The sequence below is a fragment of the Macaca fascicularis genome, chromosome 7 (assembly GCF_037993035.2).
Source record: "Macaca fascicularis isolate 582-1 chromosome 7, T2T-MFA8v1.1".
Classification (NCBI taxonomy): domain Eukaryota; kingdom Metazoa; phylum Chordata; class Mammalia; order Primates; family Cercopithecidae; genus Macaca; species Macaca fascicularis.
The window spans coordinates 83,688,279-83,708,539 of record NC_088381.1 but is presented as its reverse complement, the minus strand read 5'-3'; the positions used below and the strand labels follow the sequence as shown (position 1 = coordinate 83,708,539).

Below are 20,261 nucleotides of genomic sequence, written 5' to 3'. Positions count from 1 at the left end.
TATCAGCCCCTAAGATATTAGTAACAATGGGAAAAGCAGAAAATTTACTCTGAGAAACCTGGCAGGCACCACAACACCTCAATCAAGTGTTCAAGGCTAAGAGATGATCAGTGATAAGATGCTGACATCACACACAGATGTGATGCACTGAGAGAGACGCAATGTCAATCTTGTAGTAGTCTTCCCCAAAATGTATAAAAATTAGTTTAATGATGAGAAACATTAGAACCAATTTGGAGCATTCTATGCAACAACCTATCAGTACTCTTCAAAAGTATCAAGGGTCATGAAAAACAAGGGAAGATAGACAAATTTTTACAGATTGCAGAAGACTAGATATAGTAAGTAAACACAATGAAGGATGTTGGGACTGAAAAAGGATATTAATGGAAAAACTGGTGAAATTCAAATAGTCTATAGTTAACAGTATTGTGTCACTGTTCATTTCTTGGCTGTGAGAACTGGTTTATAGATTATGTAAAATGCTAACATTAGGAAAAACTGGGTGATATTTCGCAAACTCTTGCTTTTTTTTTTTTTTTTTAAGAGACAGGGTCTCAATCTGTCTCCAAGACTGTTGTGCAATGGCATGATTATAGCTCACTGAAGCCCAGAACTCCTGGCTCATGCGATCCCCCACCTCAGCCTCCCAAGTAGCTGAGACTATAGGCACCTGCCACCACTACTGGCTACCACTACAGGCACCTGCCACCACTACCTTTTTTTTTTTTTTTTTTTTTTTTTTTTTGGTAGAGATAGTCTCACAGCTTGGTCTCACACTCCTAGCTTTACGTGATTTGTCTTGGTTTCCCAGAGCCCTGGGACTATAGGTATAAGCCACCATGCCTGGCTGCTTTTTCAACCTTTTTGTAAGTCTAAAATTATTTCAAAATAAAAGGCTGAGACAGAGAAAAAAAACAAAACAAAACACAACAAAAAAACAAAAAACAAAATCAGTTCAGTTTCTCCCCAGCCAGTGGGGTCATCCTCACTACAAAGTTGCTGGTTTGGGCTCTAGCTCTGCAGATTTTCCTCACTGGATGAATTTCATAATTTTCACTACCACTGATATTACACAATTGAGATTCTAGCTGAATGGAGAGTGATGGAAGAACATGAATGAAGAAGTCATCCTGACATTGGGGAAAAAGAACTTACTGAAAATTTTTTAAATGTTAAATATTTTACATTATCTTCACAATCCCTGTACCCTCCCCGCCCCCGCCCCCCGCCGACCCCTTCCGCAGCAAAACTCCCTCAACAATACTTCAGTAATCTGGCTAGAGTCCACAACAAATATTTCTTATTCAGAACTTGGCTTTGAAGAAAATGCAGCCCTAACAAAATTTTAAGTAAGTTACTGAAGGATGCAGAGGCTTCGTTTTACAAGAGTTAGTTCCAGAGGTGATTTTGGGACCAGCATTCTTCCCAGACCCCAACAGCATCTAAAGCTGCCAGGAGGGTCTGGCTTTTGATTCCTCTGTGACTCCTTTCCAGACTAAACCAATGTCACTTGGTTCCAAGAACTGCAGCTCTTCCCTATTCTTTGACCTGTTGTGCCTAAAATTTAACTTTCCCAAATTGAAGAGGGTTCATCCTCCTTGCCTGGGTCAATCCTTGGGGTGGACAAAAGGCATTAAACAACTATGGAAGCCTACCTACTCTGTCAAGAGAAACAATTATTCCTAGAGAAAATCTCTGCTTAAAGCCGCGATTAAAGTCACTCCCCTCTTCATCCCCCAACAACTTGCTTTGAAAGGGTAACAAGGGAAAGAAGATGAGTGCTTCCACTTAGCTGGTAGGGGTGAATGGTAAGTAGACCTACCTGCACTCTTTCCATCGAGTCACCTACACATAAGAGCAACAGTTGTGCTAGCTGTATCCTACAGTTGTAGCCTCTTAGCGGAGCCTTCAAATCCTAGTGTGGGTGTAGGGATGTGTGTGTGTGGCGGGGCGGGGCGGGGGGGGATGTTCTCTTGCGCTGGCCACCTAAAAAGCTTACTAAGTTACTACTGACAAAGGATTCTATTCCTTTTCACTCAATATAAGCCTATAAGACATCTCAACACTCGCCATCTTACAAACAAAGACAAGCATCTGGGTGTCTGGGCGTGCCCTGGCCCCACAAAAATCCCTAACCACAACTGTTAACTCTGACAACGGTTTAAGCATAAGTAATAGTATATACCCTCTGAAGGCAGAGGTTTGGTTTTTATTGCTAGGTTTATGCCTGCTAGTTTGTAAGAATGCGCTAAATGCCATCTCCCAATTAAAACCCTTCCATGCCCAGGGGCAAAGGATGCTCTAGATCCTCAATGCTTGAGCCCACTAAATCATCCAGGACCGCTTTGCTTGGCTCATCTAGTGATGCAGAGCTGTTACGTGGTTCTGCAAAGGATTCTCAGGGAGATTCCCACCTCACAGTCACTGCTTTGCTTTCAGGTATTTCTGGCAACCCCCAGAGTTCAGTATCTTTCTAGTTTGATTTGTCCCAAAAGGACTGGAGCCTTATTGAACCTATGCATCAATTCTGGTGGAGTGAAGTGTTAAATAAGGCAAAATAAAACAGAAGTAAGTGCGAAGGCAAGAGTTTTTACCAGAATCTGACCCTTTTGTGAGGTAACACACACAACGGAAAGCTCTGATGATATTGCTGAAGCTGGAGTGTTTAATGGCCTCCATTTTCTCAAGAGCATTCTCTCCGTAAACAAAGATGACAACTGTTACAGCCAGAGGAAGTGACAGCTCTGTGGAAGGCTCTATGTTTCCACCATAAACACTTGCTGAGGCTCCACTGATGCCAGGTACCATGGTGATGCTGGCGATCTAAAAGCAAGAGTCAGGCTTAAAAGCTTTGCAAACTCTTTCCCAAAAAAGGTACAGTCTAGACAAAGTTCAAGTTGTAAACTTGTAACTTCAACATAACTGTTACATGCTCCAACAATAGAATGGATTAATTTCCTGGGGACAGAGGAGAGGATATTAAGGGTAAAGAAGGGTTTTAATTAGGAGATGACATCTGGCAAGTCCTCATAAATCCAGCAGCACATAGCTGGCCACATAAATCACAACCTTGTATTCAGGGTCCATACTATTACTCAACAAGGGTAATTCGAGTAATTACCAGAGTTATCATGATCCAACACATAAGTTCATTTGAGGACCCTGACTATGCAAGCATGAATTTTTTTGGCTGCCTCTAGATAGCATGTTTATGAAAACCAGGTTAAGTTACTGGCTCCAAATTACTTTTTAATAAAAAAAGCAAACAACAAAAGCTTAAGTTTTTAAGATTTTTCTTTTTTTTTTAAGTCTGAAAAATAAATCTCCCTGTCAAAAGCATGCAAAAGTAATGATTTATGTGATATAAGCTTGGGTATCTGTGTTGTTATTACATGACATTTCCTAACAGCTTATAATTGCCTTAAAGATTGTTTTGGAAAGGTTATACCTTCTCCCTATTCCCATTCTCTTTAAATAAACCCTTGTGTAATCTCTGGAAATTTTTAGACTACAACTATCGATGGGCCACTCAAAAATGGAGCCATTGTCAAGTCACCCACATGAAATAGTGAAGGTTTACAACCAAAAGAGAATTGCTCTCTTCCACAAAATAGCTGACGGAAATACTGTACTCCAGGGGCCTACATGGAACAAACGTTAGGAAGGTGTCTACCTGCAAACCTATTCTAAGGCTGGACCAAACCAGGGGTACCAGGTCAGTCACACCCAGGAAAGTCTACAGAACACTAAGAACCATTATTTACACCACTTTAGAATTTAACTGTTCCAAACCCTTTGTTTGGCAGATGGGGAAAGGAGAGGTAGAGGGAGATCAAATGAGTCAACATAAGAATCTCGGTTGATTGGCTGGTTTTTCTAATATGGTTCACCACATCATGTTATTCTACTGAAGCTCAGGAGAGGGTACCAGGGGATACCTCAACCCAAAATGACTTCTTCACAGTTTTAAGTCTAGGGCAAAAGGCCCATAATGTAGTCCTCACCACTTTTTCCTAGTAATGGCTAGCATCAGATACAACCTAAATCTGTAGAGCTAGTTCAACATTCGGGTTACCAAACACAGTCATGAAAGAATGTAATCACTATCACAGACATACACTGTCTAGGTTCTAAAGCAATTAAGCTGGTAACAGTACTATTTATAATAAAAAATAGGTTTCACAAACCTGTAACAGAAACCAGGTAAATGTGCCAGAAATTGTACAAACCATGGCAAACCTCGTATCAATTTTTATGTAAACATAGCAAGTAAACAGTTTTGGAAGACAATTCCTATATTCCAATTTAGCATAAGGTAATCAACTGTGTCTTAAAAGAGGAAAAGAAAGGAGCCTAGAGCTTCATTAGGTGTCCCACCTAACCTAAATTTGTTTTTCTAGAAAAAACCATGCACTCAAGAAAGGCAATCAAGATCTACATATTTAATCACACCCACAGAAACTTGTGAACATATCTGTAAAAGGATTATCATTAATCTTTCAAGCTCCTAGAGTAGGAATAAAATACCCAGGCAGTGGCTCAACAAATCTAACTTGTGAGGACGTTAAACATCTCAGGGACAATCTAATAATGTAAACTTTTACAAACTTTCCTTCCTGGTCTCTTTCCTTCAGTCAGTCAATCATTTTAAAAAATAATGAGCTCCTGGAATATGCTGGGGACCCTGTGGGGAATAAGGCACTTGTGATTCCTGCACCCAAGAGTGTAGCTGGGGCTACAGGAACGTTTTAAGATACCTCTTAACTGTTTAACCTCTAGTGTTTTAAGACATAATCCCTGCCCTCCTTGAGTTTACAGTCTTCTTGGGCACACAGAATCTGTGCATAGTAATAGAATTAAATAGAAATAGAGGAACAGAAGATAAAAACAATGTGAGTTTGGGGCGTTGAAAGGAAGAATTTCTTGGAGTCTAAAGAAAAGGATCCAGACACAAGGAGCAGAGGAATGAAGGCTACTTCCAGTGTTGGGGTGCCCCAAACATGGCACTTGACATGCCGAAGCAGCCTCAAGGTCTCTGACCCTCCTTCCTCATCCTTTGTCTCTCGCAAAGCACAGGATAAGGCTGTTCTCTGAAGTTCCCTTATCCACCTAGAAACCAGATCCCCAAAGAGGAACACAATGGCCTGCCACTGCACCCCGCCATCTCCCAGCTCAAGACTGAGGAATGCAACCATACCCAGACAGACTTCTCCACAAGATAACTTCTGCCTCTGGAGCTTGTTCAAATTCTAAAGAGCATAATTTACAAGTAAATTTCTGTCTCAGGGAAATATTCATTTTCCCTGAAAATCATTTACTCCTACACCCCCAATACCTTTTCACCAATTAATAAAGTATTTACGGATCAACCATCTGGCCATTTTCTTGCGTTTTCATATTTTGTATGACTTCCATGCACACCACAATAAATTTGTTAGGTTTTTCTCTTATTAATCTATCTTTTGTTTTAGAAGTGTTGGCATGATCCTTTATGATCATGGGGAAGGAAGGGATCAACCCTACACTGTCAAAGAGAAGAGAACCAGAGTCATCAAGATCAGAATGTAGATGGCACAAGCCAGGGCAAGAGGGTGAAGATTTCACACAGGGTGGGAAGCTGGGCATGAGCTTCTACAACAGGTAACAGTGGGCTACACTCATGCCCACTGCAGGGTCTATGCAAGGAGTATGCAACTGGCAGGTAGGGTGGTGAGATGGATTCTGGTGGAGAGAAAGTGAAAACGGGTGCAAGAAATTCATTTTAGAACATGTTGAAATCCTGGGGTCAGATGTGGGTGAAATAAATGGAAAAGAAAGCATTTAAGTAGAAAAGAATTAGGAAAATTTGGTCATAGATATAGTTTGAATGTTTGTTCCCTCTAAATCTCATGTTGAAACATGATTCCCACTGTTGGAGGTTGGGCCTGGTGGGAGGTGTCTGGGTCTTGGAGTGGATCCCTTATGAATGGCTTGGTGCCCTCCCCACAGTAAAGAGTGAGTTCTCACTCAGTTATCTACTAGGAGATCTGATTGTTTAAAAGAGCCTGGCATCTCTCTTTCTCTTCTTGCCATGACACACCTGCTCCCCCTTCACCTTCCACCATGAGTAAAAGCTTCCTGAGGCCTCCTAGAAGATGATCAGATGCTGGCCGGGCATGGTGGCTCATGCCTGTAATCCCAGCACTTTGGGAAGCTGGGGTGGGGGGATCACCTGAGGTCAGGAGTTCAAGATCAGCCTGGCCAACATGGCAAAACCCCATCTTTACTAAAAATACAAAAATTAGCTGGGTGTGGTGGCGCACACCTGTAATCCTAGCTACTTGGGAGGCTGATGCAGAATTGCTTGAACGCAGAAGTGGGATGGTGCAACTGTACTCTAGCGCGGGTGACAGAATGAGACTCTGTCTCAAAAAAAAAAAAAAAAAAAGATGATGATCAGATGTTGGAACCATGCTTGAACAGCTTGAAGAACCACAAGCTGAAAAAAAAAGCTAACCCTCTTTTCTTTATAAATTACCCGGTCTTGGGTATTCCTTTATATCAATGCAAAATTGACTACAATAGTCACTGATGACAGATTTCAAGATTTTCAGCTTAGGCTAGTACACGAACTGTAGAGTCCAGAAAGCAGGTTTGTTTTTCAAAGTATGTTTTGTTTTCCACGCCCTGAGTCTGAGATGATGTGAAGCTTCCCCAATGCAAGAGTCTGGTAGAAATGAAAACATATGGCAAAGAAGAAAAAAGCTCAGGGAAAAAGGTGGTCCAGACAGAACCTATCTCTGTGGCTGTGATGGATACAGCCATAAAGGAGATGAGTTCTCTGAGAACTCCCACCCCATTTAGAAAGGAAAAGGGCAGGAACACTGCTCTAGAAATCTGGAAGAGAGTCCAGGTAGACAGGAAAGATTCTCTAAGGCAGTGAAGCCTGAGCTGAGCTCGAAGGGTCTGCTGAAGGAAGAAGAAAGAGATTCCAGGTTGGGACACAGCAGAGACAAACAACAAGACTTCAGTGGATAGGCTGCTCCATCCCTGTTGTCTCGGTATTAGAAAACCGTATTTAACATACTAATGGCGGACATCTGATAATCAGTTCATTACAACTATATGGAACTGCCCCCTAAATTCAATTGTACTTTGCCTTTCACACTCTTATTTTCATAATTAAATAGTTTTACAATAAAAAACAAGGTACATGGAGAAAACCAAGGTTATCAGGTTTCACCAAAACATAGCAGTGGTCAATTCTAGTCCATCTCTGAGATGACCTGGTCTCTGGCATTTGCACGTTAAAATTATTTTTAGGCAATGAATGCCAGTATTAGAGCCACCCATTTTTAAGGTCATAATTGCTGCATATAAAAAGATTCAGAGTTACAGACTGTCCCCAAACAGCAGGAGCCCTCATGGCCTGCCTCTCCTGGATCCAAGAGCCACAGTGTTCTCCTGCTTCTATTTAGAGTATCATGAATGCTAAATAGAAACGTTAAAAATTATTCCACAAAATGAAGCAAAACAGACATCATCCCCCATAGACCCACACTCTGAAGTGGTTCACCACTCTTTTGGCTTGGAAATGCATTCTTAGAAGTAGACTCTTTGTCATCTGAACCCCCAAACATCTTAATTACATATTTGTATAACACCCGGATAAAGGGGGAAAAAACCCAAACCTCAAGTTTTTTTTTTAAAGTAATAGCAGCTTTCACTCTAGAAAAAAACATCAGAGCAATTCTATCACATCAGTACTTTGGTTACTTAGCATCAGGTCATCTCAGACGTGTGTAACACGAAAGGCGTGAAGGGGAAAAGGACATCAGAAATGGCTGCAGCAACAAAGAATCTAGCAAAAATAGTTTTCTGTCATTCTACACGCCAGATGTGGTAACAAGCTCTTCCAGCCGGACTTGGTAAAATGCCTTGTTTGAATGAAAGTCTGAATTGGCGGTTATTTTTAAATTAATGAAGTTTTTCTATTTGGAAGGACTTCTAATAACACGGGGTAGTATCCCAAGAAGCCCTCGGGGACTTTTCTTAATGAATTAGAATAATGTGCAATTAGACCAACAGTTGTCACAAAGTGCTTCTGAGGGCTTGAAAGTAGTTGCTCTCAAGTAGTTTAAGTAGCATCATATTCACATAAAGGATTCTAAGGCACTGAACTGAATTGTTCGACTTTACAATGCACTGGGATATACATGAACAAATGCACTCCACAGTGCATATTATGCATTTCCTAGGATTAAAAAACCCAAAAACTCCAAAATGGGTGGGGGGGAACATGCTAAACAAATATATTAGGATAAATATGTATCAGAAAAATACTCGTTTCAGGATTCCTCTAAATAGTAAGTCCTATTCATGGCTGTGTGTCTTCACAAATCATTAATTTCTTGGCAAAGAAGTTGGGGTGCAGAGACCATATGGCCAGAGCACTGGAATTGAAGATCAGTGGGAATGTGATTAGAGGGGTTTCGTAAAGTCCGTGCTCCTTTGAAAACATGTTGACTATGCCTTTTCTCTCTCATTTCCCAAGGCCACTACTCTATCTTCCTCTGTTTGAATCCAAACAGAAGTATAAGAAGTCAGATCCACAAATGACTCATTTTATCTTGCCCTGCGTCTCTGTGTGGCCAATGGCCAACCATCCTATGGACGGACAGTCACAAGGGCCCAACCAAGGTGTCTTACACAAGCAGGCAGAGGGCTTGTAGTGGCTTTTTGTAGGTTTTCAGCTGGAGCTGAACTAACTGCAAACTAAAAGAAAGTTCCCAACAGCAGCCCTTCCTGAAACTGAGGGTCTGATTGTGAAAGTCTAGCCCAAGTATTTAGGGCGCTGGGAAGACATGAGAACTAACTTATGTCCTTTGTTTCCTTCCTAAGCAAACTGGGCAGTCTTGTTCATGCAAAACCACTATGGAACGATCACTGTAACAGGCACACTGGACCAGACGGTGAATGCCCCCAGGGGGTATCTCTCCCTAACGCCTTGCTTCACATCACACCACCTCCCCTCTTCCAAATTTTGGAGGCTTACTACCAATAGGGACTATCTGACTGATTAATCAGCTTTCAGTAGACAGGAGCGGGACAGGTGGGGGAGAAAACATTTCTTTCCAACTCCCATTCTCCACTGCAGAATACCACAATAAGAAATCTTAGGCCGGGCACGGTGGCTCATGCCTGTAATCCCAGCACTTTGGGAGGCCGAGGCAGGTGGATCACGGAGTCAGGAGTTTGAGACCAGCCTGCCAACATGATGAAACCCCATCTCTACTAAAAATACAAAGATTAGCCGGGTGTGGTGGGGTGCGCCTGTAATCCCAGCTACTCAGGAGGCTGAGGCAGGAGAATCCCTTGAACCCGGAAGGCGGAAGTTGCAGTGAGCTGAGATTGTGCCACTGCACTTCTGATTGTTAACTAGCAGTTTAAATGACCACATTTAATCAGCTAAGTGAGAGTTGGTTTAAAAGGCCAATTACAAAAGAAGTGGTAAATGGCCTTTTAAACCAATTCATAGTATCTCTAAATGCCTTGGTTTACCAAGTCTGAGGGTTTCCTAGTACTCTCCTTATAAGCATTAGAATGAAATCGAGTCCTGGCTCTTTTCCCATAACCACTTCCTCTTTGGTTCATTAAAAATGTAAACATTACTTAAATAGAGCAAAGCTCCCTGGACTAAGGGGGTCTTTATGGTATACATTCAAATGGCATGTGAACGAGGTTACAGGGCACAGTGCAGAATCCCTCCATGGATTCTAAGGTGGCTAAAAATGCCCATGTCAGTGGATTTGCCTGTTTTCCAAGTCATTTGCTCTGAAACTCCTAAATACAAATACGAAAACAATAGCATGAGACTGCATTGTCATGTTTATTTGTTATTCATTCTGTTATTTGGGGTTGGGGGGCAGGAGGAGGATTAGACACAATTTTTAGCCAATGAGCCTCTAAACAGAAATACGGTTTATTCTTGGTACTCAAATTCAAATCTTAGTAACATAGCAATTACATTTTAAAATAAACTATCTCCTTGTGCTTGCTTCTAAGGAGAGTGTTTAGTGGGATATGAAAAGAGTCTAATCCTAGGCAGCCGTATGGCCAGACCAATTATAAACCCCGTAGACTTTCACACGTCACAGAGAGCAAACTGCTCCAGGAGCAGCTCTTAATACTTTACTGCCTATTCAGGTGCTCCCGCACTTTTAAGATATACTTGTCAGCAACAAAATACAGCACTTCCTTCTGTCTTTATCATACTGGTTGCCAGACAACTGCACAGCGCTAAAGTGGGTAATGTTACAGTAAACAGCTCCCTAAAACATTTACATATGTCACTGATAAACCATAGAAAATTTAAAAGAGATACAAATGTACTCTTGGAACCTTAAATCTTCTTCCCACTGAGGCCTAAGAACTTACAATCTTCATACACCTGGGCAGAGGAAAAGGAAACAAATTCCAAAGGAAGTCTAGATTTATAGCTTAAATATGTCTTCCTCTAGAATATTTAATACACTTAAGCTATAGTCATTCTATACACTCTGAAAATGCTCTTCAACGATAAATTACAGTCGTTGCATTTTTCATTGCAGTTCACATAAGTATCATTTTGCTTTGAGGAAACCAATTATAGAACAGTAAATCATTTTTACATTGCATTCCAAAAATATTTAAGTTGCAACATGGACAGTGCGTAGAATCACAAGAAAAATATAGCTTACATATTCTATCATTCAGTCTTCTACAGCAAACATGTTAAATCCCTGAAGAAGGTGCTACTGCCAGTTTGGTTTTTAAATATTTAGATTATTTCAGCGTATGCACATAAGTATTAGTGCAACAAATATTTACTGAACTCCTGCAATATGCAGTTATCCAGATTTGGGGTAGAAATTTGGGAATTCCCCTGATTTCAAGGTATCAACCACTACTATTCTAATTACCTGCTTCATGGGCATTTATCATGGCAGGCCCCACCCGAAGAACTCTATGCACACAGACTATACCATTTCATCCCCACAACTTTCCTGAGAGGCGGAGATCATCACTCTGTTTGAAAAGTATGGAAAAGTCACCAAGGCCACATGGCTGGTGACACTGGAGGATCTGCCCAACATTCACACCCATAGAGGTGATCAGTACAGCATTCCCTCCATATCTGAGGACTCCACACCCATGGATTCAACCAAACAGATCAAAAATATTCAGGAAAAAACAAATAGGATGCTTGTGTATTAAACATGTGTGGATTTTTTTCCTTGTCATTATTCCCTATTAATACATTATAACAACTATGTACTTTGTATTAGGTGTTATAAGTAATCTACAGATGGTCTAACGTAGTGGTCCCCAACCTTTTTGGCACCAGGGATCGGTTTCATAGAAGACAATTTTTCCACAGACGGGTGGGGGAAAGGGATGGTTTGGGGATGAAACTGTTCCACCTCAGATCATCAGGCATTAGTGAGATTCCCTGCATGTCCAGTTCACAATAGGGTTCTCACTCCTATGAGAATCTAATACCTCTGCTGATCTGACAGGAGGCGGAGCTCATGCAGTTAATGCTAGCTGGCCTGCCACTCACCTCCTGCTGTGCAGCCTGGTTCCTAATAGGCCATGGACTGTGACTGGTCCGTGGCCCAGGGGTTGGGGATCCCTGGTTTAAAGTGTATGGAAGGATGGGCGTGGGTTATACACAAATATTGCGCCATTTTATAAAAGGGACTTGAGCATCTGTGGATTTTGGTATCTGCCGGGGGCGGGGGGGGGGGGGTGGTCCCTGTTTTCCCAGGGAAAACTGTATATGATGCCACTGTGAAGTCTTCTAAGCTATGCCAAGTTGGTAAAATTAAAGAACAAAACAGCCGGGCATAGTGGCTCATGCCTGTAATCCCAGCACTTTGGGAGGTCAAGGTGGGTGGATCACTTGAAGTCAGGAGTTCGAGACCAGCCTGGCCAACATGGTGAAACTCCTACTCTACTAAAAATACAAAAATTAGCCAGGTGTGATGGCACATGCCTGTAATCCCAGCTACTAGGCAGGGTGAGGCAGGAGAATCGCTTGAACCTGGGAGGCAGAGGTTGCAATGAGCCAAGATCGTGCCAGTATACTCCAGCATGGGTGACAGAGCGAGACTCCGCTTCAAAAACAAAACAAAACAAAACAAAAAAGAATGAAAAAGTTAAAAAATAAAGAACAAAACAGCGTAATACATGATCAAGTCTTAGGAGAGTGACTGCAGACTACAACTGCAACAGAGTATTTAGAGAAAAATAGATGTTAGCTAGGGAGTGATGATCAAGGAAAAAGCATGGGAAAGAATGCTGAGTAAGTGGGAGAATGCACGAGTAACAGCATGGGGGTAGGAGACAAGGGCCCAGTCTTTTGGCAGAACCTTCAGAAAAACAGTCTAATGGTCCATGCCTCTGGAAAGCAGCAAGAAGATAAGCCAAGGTGTCCAGCAGGAAAGCTGAGTCTAATTGGTTAGTACTTCACATCACAGAGAACAGGGAGCCACCATGGTACTTTGAACATATGAGTACCTTACCTAAACCAGTTATTTAGATTAAAAAAAAAAAGTCTGACAATAATTTACAGGATGTATTGGAGGGAAGGAAAAGCTGAAGGTGAGACCAAACCATGAGGCTGCACCAGAGAAAAGGCATTGGGACTAAAAGAGCAGAGGAAAACATAAAGGGCACTGCAGAAGAGTGAAAGAGATAGGGAGGAAACTTCCTGAGTCCTGCCTAATTATGTGAGCTGTTCAGTACTCACCAGCAAGTGAGGAGAAGAACCAGGTGGGCGTGCACACAGGGATGTGCATTTGCTCTCTTCCACCTGGGGAGAACGGGCAGCCCTGTCAATATTCTCCACTCCTGTATAGGCTGCAGTCAACTAGTCAGCCCCGAGAATGACAATACTTCCATGTTACCCTCCCTAGTTCCGAGTGCTGGCTATGCAACAAACATATTTTTAATGAGAAAAACTATTTTTGTTTCAATTTTGTTTGAACCACATCATTCACAAATGACTGAGTATAAGAAACAACACAATTCCAAAAATAATGTTGCTTAATTTTAGGATGTCTAGTCTTTTTTTCCCCCTCTTTCTCTCTCAGAATATGCCTGAAAATAGTGGTTAGCCAAGTTTTTGTTTGTTTTTGTGGTGGTTTTGTTTATTTAAACCAGGGTGAGAAATATTTTCTGGGAGAGTTTTAACTACTGGATCACAAACAGAAAATGGGGGTGGCAGCTATGCAAAAACCTCTGTGATCATGAAACCAAGAAGTTATGGTTATTAAGCACTGTGAATGTAACAGTAGCTTAAAATCATGGCTCTGACACCTGGAAAGATGCCACTGGGCTCTGACCAGCCCTGTGCAGCTCACGACTTCAACTGGAATCAAACCTGACTATATCTCCACTTCTCACTTAAAAAGAAACTGTTTGGGCCATATTGATAGGGCAAAACAAGAAAATAAGCTTTGAATTAGTCTTAATGCTTTGCAAAAACGTACTAACTTGTTAAGATGCATCCTCTATGTATAACTAAGCCTGGTCTAATAACTGTTTTGCATCTGTTCTCTAGCAGTCTGCTGCTGATTGGTGGTGGGAGGGGAAGAGGGAAACAGTTTAAACCATTACTCCTGTTTTGTGGGCATTTGAAGTAGCTGCCAGGCACATGACACCAACTGTTCCAATTGGTTCAGAGTGACATCACTTCATTATTCAACTTTGTTTGCATTTTGGCTTCCTCCTTTTTGGGGGCTTCTTGACCTCACCCTGCCAAGTCACTTTCAAAGAGAAAGAGAGAGGAAGAACACATCTTATGTACTCATGAAGTGTCAAATGTCCCTTGTGTTTCTTAGCCCAGTTTATGAGAGGAGACCTGGAGAAATAAAGGTTTCAATCAATACCACAATGGTGTATGACTTTCTTCACGGCATGAGGAGGGGAACAGGGAGAAAAGCAAAAGGTGGCTGCTAAGCTTTTGAGTAAATTAAAACTGATGGACTTCAATAAAAATCCTCAAAAGTTTGTTTTTAAGTGGGAAAATTATAAAATAGAAACCACATGCAATACTATGCTGGGACCTCATGTAAATCATTCACGCTTCTAAAACTCAGAGAATGTTTCTAATTTAGTCAAACACTACCCTCTCTTTCTCCAAAATAATTATTCTTAACTTATTTCACCTAACTTCTATTTTTTACATCTTAGCAATGTGACCACCAGAAGCTGGAGCGACTGCTGTCTGATTCAGAAAATAAAAGTTTATTCTGATTTTTATTTCTGCCTTCCATATAGTGAGTTACCAGGGAAGTCACAAAATTTAGAGAGTTTGAGCAAGATTAATTTTGTATGTTCAGCTCAAAGGAAAAAGCTTCCTCATAGGAGAATGCATGAATGGATGAACGAATGAATAACAGGCTTTATAACCCAACCAACCAGAAGCCCAGGGGCTCACTATCTTAAATTACACCAGCTCTCAATACAATGGGTCAAAATGTATTTTATTTTAAATTGTAAGTTAGGTTCCATACTTTACATCAGGACCTTGTAAGACAAGATCATGCTAGACTTTTATTATCCCCTAGGAAATGTAGTGACATTAACCAAACATGCAAAGCCACCTCAAGCCTAAAAATGCCTATTACCCCAATCCTGTACTCACTTGCTCCCTGCCAGAGACAACACAAAGAGATGAGTATACACACTCAGGAAAACTCCACCCGGGCCTTCGAGGTAGGGCCAGGACTGTGCACCACACAAGATGACTTGAAAACCTGTAGGTAGGTTTATCTCAGCACCACTTGCTTTGAGGAGACTCACTGGGTAACTATTTGAGGGTGACTCTAAAGCTCTGCAACAGTCCCTGCAGGGACAAAGAGAATTTTCCATCTTTCTTAAGGCCTAACATCTCTTTTCTTGTAATCTCACTGACTTGCCTAGACTCACCAGTCAATTATTATTTATCATTTACAGAGTAGCTCATATTGACAACATACTCTACAAGTATTTTTAGCACTTCATATACCTTCTATGGAAAGAGAAATGAGTTGGCCTGGAGTTGGAATTAAGCAGCCATGATAAATATACATGTGCCTGTGTGTGTGTGCGCACACATACACACGTGTGTCTCTCCATGTCCGAGGCCAGCAGCTAATTCTTGCTCACCTTTCAACACTTAAAGTCTTGGCTCCTGAGCCCCAGGTACACTATTCCTGAAGATCCTTGCAGATATCAACCATCCCAGGAATGGGCTAATAGTTTCAGGGTTTCATAAACAAAGCAGTCCCATTCTCATCACTAATCAAAGTAAGAGAGATACCTTATTTCTCTGCCTTGGTTTCATCATCTATGGAAGAGCAGTCATACTGGATCTAGAAACATGCATTTTAGAGCATCACGCACATTTAATGCCTCCCTTAACGTATAACTCAACTGGCTGGCAAGTGACCCCTTCTCCTTCCACTTTCCAAAAATGCTTACAAACTTGAAATCCAGCAAAAAAGGGGCCACAGTGACTACGCATTCATGATTCTGTTTTACTCTTCTAAATTCATGGTCTACTTACTATTACCTTATATACACATTAATATTTAAGTTCCAAATCCAAGGGAGATAAGCAGCAGCTAATTCTAGGGAGGCAGGGCTAGAGAGAGTGATGGTAAAATCAGTTAAAAAAAAAAAAAGGGCGGAGGGGTTTAAAAGACAACTATAAAAAGTCAACAGAGGAAGGGAAAAACCAGAAGCGCATAGGCCATTTAGCACAACGTACTGCTTCACACCAGAAGTTGTTCTACAACTCTTGGATGCTTGAGTTCTCCTTGATTTTTGTTTTTCTTCATTTTGAGTATAATCCGTTTATCTATCTTCTAGTTCATCTACTAAACCTTCTTATAACTCAGTGTTGCCAAGTGGTTTCAGCATCAGCATTTACATAAAAAACACATCGGAAGCAAACTGCATTACTCTAGCTGTTGTACACCAAACAGAAAATGCACATTTAACATATAAACATATGTTTACATACCAAGTGAAGACCAATTTATGTTGTGGTACTTCTGTGAACAGGGGCCTTGCAATACTTAAGAAAAAACTCAATTGTAATGTCAAAGAGAGGTGTTCCATAATTCAAACGTACTCATGCCTTCAAGGTAAGTTTATTCACATTCTGAGCAGTGGTTTAGTTTTAGCAAAATATTACCCATGTAATTAAATTAATATTTGGGTTTGAATCTTTTTGTTTTATATGCACTTAATGTGTAAAATAATTTAACTTATAGTTGTAAAAGATCTGCAAGTCTAAGAAATTGACACCTAGGCTTTATAAGGCTGTAGGTATTTAAGTATCTTTATACAAAGTAATTTATAATGACACTGAGGGTCTGTGAATACATCTTTTGCTTTTAAAAGGGGTCTCAATTACCTTAGATGAAAAACTGCCTTGCCCACCTGGGAGCATCATTATCTTATCATAGAATGAAGTTACTTTCACAGTGATGACCCTGAGTATTGAGAAAAAGTTGGATTATGTTCATTATATTCTTTTTAATGCAAGTAATGTAAAATGTCTTTTAGAAATGCTTCCTTTAAAAATTATTTAAATTGTGCAACTTAAAAAAATATGACTCTTTCAACTCAGTTATCACTTAAGGTTTCCTGGAATATTCTGTTGTTTAGAATATATTTGTGTGATACGAAAATACCTATGTATGTGACACTTACAAGACTAGAGAAAAAAACTAGAATTACACATATATGAAAACAGCGTCAGCAATTCCACAAGGCCATCAGCTTGGGGTATGGAACTATCCGTGAAGGACTAGTGATGATTGAACTTCAACCACACTCTGAACAGCATACAAATGAGAAAACTGTATCCCTTGATCTTTAGTTCTCCAAGTGTGGTTTGTGGACCCCTAAGGATTCTGCAGCTTTTTCAGGGGGTCTACGAGATTAAACTACTTTCATACACTACTAAGACACTATTTACCTTTTTAACTCTTATTGTCTCATGAATGTGTACAGTGGAGGTTTCCAGAAGCTGTGTGATATTGGCAGCAGAATGAACACAGAAGCAGATATGATCATCCAATTACCTTCTATTCAGCCAGAGATTAAACACATAAAACAATGCCACTATACTCATACACTGGGGTGGGATATAGTTTTTATTCAGCAAAAAAGTATGTTAACACATATTAAGTCTGTTACTGTTTTTGAATCAATAAATTCTTTTAAAGTTATTAATTTTTCATACAGCAAATATCAATAGATACAACTCACATAAATGAAAGCTCACTGGGGTTTGTCCTAGCCTGTCTGGGCACCTATAGCAAAACACCATAAACTAGGTAGCTTTTAAACAACAGAAACGTATTCCTCACAGTTCTAGAGTCTGGGAAGTCCAAGATCAAGGCACTGGCAGATCCAGTGTCTTGTGAGGGCTCCACTTTCTGGTTCACGGAGGGCACCTTCTAGCAGAAGGGCCAAGCAGCTCTCTTTTATAAAGGCACAATCCCATTCATAAATGTCCCCTACCCTCACGGTTTAATCCCTTCCTAAAGGCCCCAGCTCCTAATATCATCATATGGTGATTAGGTTTCAACGTATAGATTACTGGGGTGACATAGACATGTAGACAGTGGCAGGGTTTTCCATTTTTAACAGTGTGAAGGGGTCCAGAGACCACTGAATTTGAAAACCCCTGGATGATCTCATTTTTCTGAACAGGGAAGCTACAAGCAGATGAGTGCCAAACGTTTCTCTCCATTCCTGGCCTGTCCCCTGAGCCCTACACTGCTGTGTTCAACTCCATCTTAGCTTGCCCCCCTGGATGTCTAAGAGGCATTTCTGACCTGACAGATGCAAGACACAGCTCCTGCCCCATCTGCCTTCTCCACCACACACTCCCAAACTACGCTGCCTTCCTCCCCACTCCTTTGCAACTCAGGAATGGGAGCCTCCACCCCCTGTTCTGTCCAAGCAAAAATGTCTGAGGTATCTTTCACTCTCCCCATCTCCATTCCCTTCATGCTATATTTTACAAGTCTCCAAATATTCCTAAATCTAACCACTACAAATTGCTATCACTCTGGTCCAGTGGTTCTCAACAGGGTACAATTTTGGTCCCCCCCACCCCCCAATCCCAGGTTAACATCTGTCAATGTCTAGATACATTTTTGATTGTCATGACTAGGGGGCGCGGTGGGTGGGCTACCGGCATCTAGCAGGTAGAGACTAGGGATGCTGCTGAACATTCCGCAATACACAGGACAGTCCCCCACAACTAATTATCTCACCCAAAATGCCAACAGTGCCAATGCTGAGAAACCTGGCACTGGTTCAGGACTACCCCCCACCCCCCAACTAATTATCTCACCCAAAATGTCAATACTGCCAATGCTGAGAAACCCGGCACTGGTTCAAGCCACCAACATCTCTCATATGCATTGTCCCAGCAGCTTCCTAAGTGGTCTCCCTGCTTTTTCCACTCTTCCTCCCTCTCCCCTTCTCCACCTAGCAGCTAGAATGACTGCTGTAGAAATCAGTGCACCACTCTTGTGCTTCTCACCCATCCCCAGCTTCTACTATGTGTTGAGTAAATTCTCACTCTTGACATGGCCTACAGGTCCTCTCTGCTCTGGTCCCATCTAATACTGTGACCCATCTTATAACTCTATGCTATGAAATGAATTGTGTCCCACTCCTGGCCACCTCCCACCTCCACCCCACCAATTCATATATTAGAACCCTAACCCCTCATGTGACTCTGCTGAAGGTAGGGTCATTAAGGAGACAATTAAAGTCAAAAGAGGTCATAAGGGTGAGGCCCTGATACAATTGGATTAATGTCCTTAATCAGTGAGGAGACACCACAGCTTGCTTTCTCCCGCCACCATGTGAGGATACAGTGAGAAGGCGGCTGTTTGCAAACCAGGAAGAGAGCCCTCATCAAAACCAGACCTTGCTGACACCTGACCTTGGACTTTCAGCCTCCAGAGCCATGAGAATATGGTTCTCCAACCATGAGGCTAGAGAGAAGAGGTGAAGTAGGCAGAGGCAAGACTGGGAAAGTAGGGCTGGGGTGGTCAGAAAGGGCAAATCACAAAATGGCTGGTGTGAAAGGAGAAAGGGATCTCCCCACAGCTTGAGTATGGAAGACTATTCAACTTCAGAAATGAACACAGAGAGGGAGAGGGAATGCTGCAATGTCTATTGCTACCCAGGCTATGGCAATTTGTCATAGCAGCCTGAGCTAACACTCTCAGTTTCCCTAATCTTCCAAGTTCCAGCCTTGCTGGTCATCAGTCTGTGCCCATGTGACAGCTTTTTGTTCTTATTCTTTCTCCTGAACTTCCCATGGCTGGACCTTCCAAACTCCCTTAGTCTAAATGCCACCTTTTCACAGAGGCCTCAATGACTACCCAGACTAATACAGCACTCCTCAACCACACCTGCCCCCCAACACAGCACTTCTGCATTGTGATGACAGTACTGTTTTGTGTTTTCTTTTTTTTTTTTTTTTTTTTTTTTTTTGAGACGGAGTCTCGTTCTGTCACCTAGGCTGGAGTACAGTGGCGCGATCTCGGCTCACTGCAAGCTCCACCTCCCAGGTTCACGTCATTCTCCTGCCTCAGCCTCCTGAGTAGAAGGGACTCCAGGTGCCTGCCACCATGCCCGGCTGATTTTTTGTATTTTTTAGTAGGGACAGGGTTTCACCATGTTAGCCAGGATGATCTCGATCTCCTGACCTCGTGATCCGCCCACCTCGGCCTCCCCAAAGTGCTGGGATTACAGGCGTGAGCCACCACGCCTGGCCTTGTGTTTTCTTCTTAGATCCTCATCACTAGCTTATTACTCTTTCTTTACTATGCATCCTACCACCCTAGTATAGAAGAAACCTTTTTTTTTTTGGAGACAGATTCGTGCTCTGTTGCCCAGGCTGAAGTGCAGTGGCACGATCTCTGCTCACTGCAACCTCCGCCTCCCAGGTTCAAGCAATTCTCCTGCTTCAGCCTCCCGAGTACTTGGGATTATAAGCATGGGCCACCATGCCCAGCTAATTTTGTATTTTTAGTAGAGACGGCGTTTCACCATGTTGGCCAGGCTGTTCTTGAACTCCCAACCTCAGGTGATCCGCCTGTCTTGGCCTCCCAAAGTGCTGGGATTACAGGTGTGAGCCACTGCACGTGGTACTGAAGAAACCTTTTCTGTCTTGATCGCTGCTGGAGCAGACAGAGCATCACAGGTGC

At 41.9% G+C, this 20,261-nt stretch overlaps 1 protein-coding gene and 1 long non-coding RNA gene across 6 annotated transcripts in view; both read right to left on the bottom strand.

Moving 5' to 3' along the window:
• The window catches only part of IGF1R (insulin like growth factor 1 receptor), a 319,076-nt gene that overhangs the window by 130,256 nt on the left and 168,559 nt on the right, over nt 1-20,261 (bottom strand). The gene's annotated exons all lie outside the window — the stretch shown is intronic.
• Nucleotides 1-20,261, bottom strand: part of LOC135971920 (uncharacterized) — a 38,965-nt gene that overhangs the window by 12,839 nt on the left and 5,865 nt on the right. The window contains exon 2 of the long non-coding RNA XR_010588315.2: nt 1-20,261. This exon is cut by the window's left edge and continues 12,839 nt beyond it. This is a non-coding gene — a long non-coding RNA (uncharacterized lncRNA).